A 6,000-nucleotide genomic window follows, 5' to 3' on the forward strand; every position below is an offset into this window, starting at 1 on the left:
GAGTGTCACAGATGTTACTCACAAAATAGAACTAATATAATATGATGCATTATTATTATTCATTAAACTATTCAGCATTAAGAATTAAAAGCTGCCTCGCCCCGCACACACACCAGTACCGATAGCAGAACCAATAACGGTGGAACTGATTGATACTCTCGTATTTAATAATTTAGCCCAAGGGCTTGTTTGATACTGGGCTTTGGGTAGCCATCCCTACTGCTATGCCTCACTTCTCCCTTGGATGACAGACAAACAACCACGGGTGGAAGAAGCCAGGTACCATCATGTCAACATGTTGACTTTAGCATAGTGAATTTTCATTTTGCATCAGGTGGCCTTCCAAGTGTGTAGTGATTATTTGCTTATAATCATTTCATATTTGTAAAGACCCCCTAAAGTCATGTTTCAAGATATATAAAATACGGTACTCTACTTTGAATAATAATTTGTGTCCGATGGTTTTTCCCCACAAAAAAGGTTAAATTATCTTGTTAATATCCTTAAAATGACTTCCCATCCTTCACCCTCATTTAAAAATCCAAAGCAACCAATCAGTTATCTAAAACATAACTAGCTATAATCACAGCATACAACACGATTAAACACGATTAAAACACAATTTCAGACGGACAAGCCCGTCTTTTATTGTCACACGAACACTTCAAAACATGCATGCGGCCACAACACACACTCATGCTGACGGTGGCCGGTGAAATTTGTCCTCTGCATTTGACCCATCCAGGCTTGTCTTTTCCTCCAGGGGGCAGGCCAGGCAGGAGCAGTTGTTGCTTTTTCTTTCCAGCGCCCGGGGACCAACTTCGGATGTTGTCGTCACTGGTCGGATGACGATCTTCTGCAACACAGGCTTTCAACACATTCTCACTCGTGACAAAATGATGACAAGGGTTCCTGACCGATCTGCAGTATATAACCAGTTGGGAGTGAGAATGTGTTGGGGCTTTGACTGCTGAATACTGGACAGGGATTGGCTCCAAGATTCGTGATGTCACAAATCTTGCTTGTTGAAAACGGCCTTTTCAGTGAGCTCAGAGAAACGCTCCACGTTCAGCAGATTGTGGAAACAACCTTCTAGTGTCGAACTCGGCACAGACATCATTCTGCACAGAGAAGCTCAGACATCCAACTGATGGAACATAAAGAATAGCTGATTTTTGACTTTAGGGGGTCTTTAAGGCTTAGATTGAACAGTGGTGGACCTTTATCCAAGCGTCAGATCACAAAGTGTGTGGAAATGTCCTACAGGCCGGGGGAAAGCCCTCGCTGACTGTAGTGCATCTATACACCAACATTCATTTGAGAACCGCCCACCACCGCAGCCAGACCCCGCCCACCACCGCAGCCAGACCCCGCCCACCACCGCAGCCAGACCCCGCCCACCACCGCAGCCAGACCCCGCCCACCACCGCAGCCAGACCTTGGCAAAGCTCAAATGTATGTGCATATGTTTACATACAAACTCTCTCACTGGCAGCTTTGCATTGCCTGCTTGATTAATGGACGTAGCACTTGCCTGAGGAGGAGATAAGCAGCCTATCGCTGCTCCAAAGCCGTTCTACACGACCTTGAGAAAGTACGTGGAAATAGACCTAGGGCTGCTGTTAGCCCCGCCCTCTCCCATCTGGCCCAGCTCCAGTGTCAAAGACAGTGACTGCTTAGTGCTTACACTCACATTCAGAGCCTCCAGAAGCGACGGGCAAGGACTGACACTAGAGATGTGGCATGTCACTTCAGGAAAATATACAGCTCTCTCTCCTACTAAATTAACCCTTGTACCCTGCTGTTTTGTCCAACTCATGTTACTGTTGGGCCACGCGACTACCAAAAATATGAATAATAAGATTATTATTCATTCTTTCCCAAAGATTTTTTTCATATTTTTTTTATTCATTGGTAACTTCATCCCTCATTATGTGTACCAACATGTCATACTTAGTCAGAACTTTAACCCCTCAAATGCCAGTGTCCAGTAGTACTGTAAATACAGTAAGTAAGTACAGTAAACACTAAACAGTCCAAAACAGGCAAAAAGCGCCTGTTTTGGACTCCCAGACTTTTTCCCCAAAAAACACAAATGAGCTTTAGTCCAGCATCTATCATGGTCTAAAGGCTTCAAATTAGTAGTGTGCACTGTAAAATTCTGTTTTTTAATAGTTTCCCATGTTCGGCATACAGATCAATTTCCTGTACATTTCATGTAAACTGCATGTTGTTGTGCCAAAACTGGGGGAATAGGGGGAAATAGCCAAACACAATAGAAACTAGTAATTACAAGCCTTGACTCGAGGTGAGATGTGTAACATCAGGGAAATAATCTTTTTTGGGGGAAAAAGCTGGACGTCCTAAAAAAGTGTTGTTTTTGTTCAAAATTAACATTGAAAACAATGGGAAAACTATGCAATGGACTTTGAGGCCATGTAATTCCAGAGATTTTCAGCCAACCACAAAATTCCATTTCAAGGTCAAATTTCAAGGTGTCAAATTTCCAGGATGATAGAATAAAAACATAATGCGAGTGCATTTTTTTTTCAATGGCTGGAGGTCCCAAAAAAGTATGTTATAATGGAAGTCAATGAGAATTTGCCGGTCATGCAACAACCCCCAACAGTAAACGTGTGAGTATTTTCTCTAAAGCAGACCACGAAGTGTCCCTAACATGGTGAGAGGGAGACTTTTGTAAAACACACAGAAAAAAGACCTGAGCATACTTTTGACCTCAGACCACCAAAAATGTCAAAACCCCATCCGCGCGAATGTTAAAACGATCCATGCCATGGACTAGCAGGGTACAAGGGCTTTAAATGTAATTTGTAGCATGGCGGATCTTATTGCCATGGCACCTGAATATCATGGGCTCCGACGTATTCAGAACAGCAGTCCATCCTAATGCGTCTGAAATCTCTCACCTGCTTCTTCACAGATAAACAGCTGTTCTAACTAACACTGATAAGGAGACACATGATGGTTTTTTAATGCAATTCTTAGGGGCTGCCGTCGCAGGGCGGCTGAGACAGGTTCAGAGAATTATCAATCCACTTTGAACATTCAAATGAACTCATTTTCTATTACACATTTAACCGACTTAAATAGAACAAACCCTGGGGGCTGTGACTCATTTTTTTGTCCTTTAATATTAGCAATAAGAAATGTGGAGAAAAGTGTGTTATCTTCATATTGGGTGACTTGGATTAGATTATAATGGTATGAAAAATATTTAATCCTCGCTTCAAATAAGGCTCTGTGGCTCCGAATGTACAGTAGCAGAACATTGTTCTTCAGATGTCTTGTCTATACTAAAGGTTTGCCATGATGCAGCCCGGGCAGAGCTCTGCGGAGGCTGGAAGGTCAGGCTGTCTGTTCCTCTCGCAGTGTGAGAGAAACATCACGTCAACGAGCCATGCTTACATACACACACAGACAGACAGACAGACGCAGACACACACACGTTTAGTTTGACATTTATTTAACCAGGTATTAGACACTTGAGATCCAATTCTCATTTACAACAGTGCAGTGACATCAGAACAGTGGGAGAGGCAACAGTGATGCAGTGACATCAGAACAGTGAGAGAGGCAATAGCGACGCAGTGACATCAGAACAGTGAGAGAGGCAATAGCGACGCAGTGACATCAGAACAGTGACATCAGAACAGTGAGAGAGGCAATAGCGACGCAGTGACATCAGAACATCGACATCAGAACAGTGAGAGAGGCAATAGCGACGCAGTGACATCAGAACAGTGACATCAGAACAGTGAGAGAGGCATGCAGTGACATCAGAACAGTGACATCAGAACAGAGAGAGAGGCAACAGGAATGCAGTGACATCAGAACAGTGAGAGAGGCAACAGTGATGCAGTGACATCAGAACAGTGACATCAGAACAGTGAGAGAGGCAACAGCGACGCAGTGACATCAGAACAGTGAGAGAGGCAATAGCGACGCAGTGACATCAGAACAGTGAGAGAGGCAATAGCGACGCAGTGACATCAGAACAGTGAGAGAGGCATGCAGTGACATCAGAACAGAGAGAGAGGCAACAGTGATGCAGTGACATCAGAACAGAGAGAGAGGCAACAGTGATGCAGTGACATCAGAACAGTGAGAGAGGCAACAGCGACGCAGTGACATCAGAACAGTGAGAGAGGCAACAGTGATGCAGTGACATCAGAACAGTGACATCAGAACAGTGAGAGAGGCAACCGCGATGCAGTGACATCAGAACAGTGAGAGAGGCAATAGCGAGGCAGTGACATCAGAACAGTGAGAGAGGCAACCGCGACGCAGTGACATCAGAACAGTGAGAGAGGCAATAGCGAGGCAGTGACATCAGAACAGTGAGAGAGGCAACCGCGATGCAGTGACATCAGAACAGTGAGAGAGGCAACAGCGACGCAGTGACATCAGACCAGTGAGAGAGACAACAGCGACGCAGTGACATCAGAACAGTGAGAGAGGCAATAGCGATGCAGTGACATCAGAACAGTGACATCAGAACAGTGAGAGAGGCAACAGCGACGCAGTGACATCAGAACAGTGAGAGAGGCAACAACGACGCAGTGACATCAGAACAGTGAGAGAGGCAACAGTGACGCAGTGACATCAGAACAGTGAGAGAGGCAACAGCGACGCAGTGACATCAGACCAGTGAGAGAGGCAACAGCGACGCAGTGACATCAGAACAGTGAGAGAGGCAACAGTGATGCAGTGACATCAGAACAGTGACATCAGAACAGTGAGAGAGGCAATAGCGACGCAGTGACATCAGAACAGTGAGAGAGGCAATAGCGAGGCAGTGACATCAGAACAGTGAGAGAGGCAACCGCGATGCAGTGACATCAGAACAGTGAGAGAGGAAACAGCGACGCAGTGACATCAGAACAGTGAGAGAGACAACAGCGACGCAGTGACATCAGACCAGTGAGGGAGGCAACAGCGATGCAGTGACATCAGAACAGTGAGAGAGGCAACAGCGATGCAGTGACATCAGAACAGTGAGAGAGGCTACAGCGACGCAGTGATATCAGAACAGTGAGAGAGGCAATAGCGATGCAGTGACATCAGAACAGTGAGAGAGACAACAGCGAAGCAGTGACATCAGAACAGTGAGAGAGGCAACAGCGATGCAGTGACATCAGAACAGTGAGAGAGGCAATAGCGATGCAGTGACATCAGAACAGTGACATCAGAACAGTGAGAGAGGCATGCAGTGACATCAGAACAGTGACATCAGAACAGAGAGAGAGGCAACAGCGATTCAGTGACATCAGAACAGTGAGAGAGGCATGCAGTGACATCAGAACAGTGACATCAGAACAGTGAGAGAGGCATGCAGTGACATCAGAACAGTGACATCAGAACAGAGAGAGAGGCAACAGCGATGCAGTGACATCAGAACGGTGACATCAGAACAGTGAGAGAGGCAATAGCGACGCAGTGACACAGTGACATCAGCGAGACAGGAGCCAGAGAAAACCCTTTACAGGAGATTGGCTGAGTCTCTCTGACTGTAGCCATGTTCCTGTTTCTTTTTTGCTCACAAAAACAGACGTCCTCCCCACTGACTCCACTCAGGCTCGGCCTCGGGGGACAGCATTTTACTTTGAATTACAATAGCTTGATATGAGCGCTAAATGAAGATATATTGGTCATTATTACAGTGGTAAGTAGGACAGAGTATGCAATACGCTGATGTTTGTTCATCTGCATCATCTCACAGCAATAAGGTATGATACTGTAGCTGTTTCATTGTACACACGTCTTCTATGCTGTTAAATAGAGTGGACATTTATAATGATCGAGACTAGAGAAATTATCTCCATTGTGCTTGGTGTCCATTAAAACATGAATTACACTAATGACTGAATTTGAGTATGGGCCTATAATATAAAGCTCAGTACAACTTTTGAATTACTTCATTATAATTACTTCATTATAAGGAGCAGATTCCTTTCAGGCCATGCTGTTACAAGGTCTCCC

Source organism: Poromitra crassiceps (genome assembly GCF_964638095.1).
Source record: "Poromitra crassiceps genome assembly, chromosome: 22".
NCBI classification, from domain to species: Eukaryota; Metazoa; Chordata; class Actinopteri; order Beryciformes; family Melamphaidae; genus Poromitra; species Poromitra crassiceps.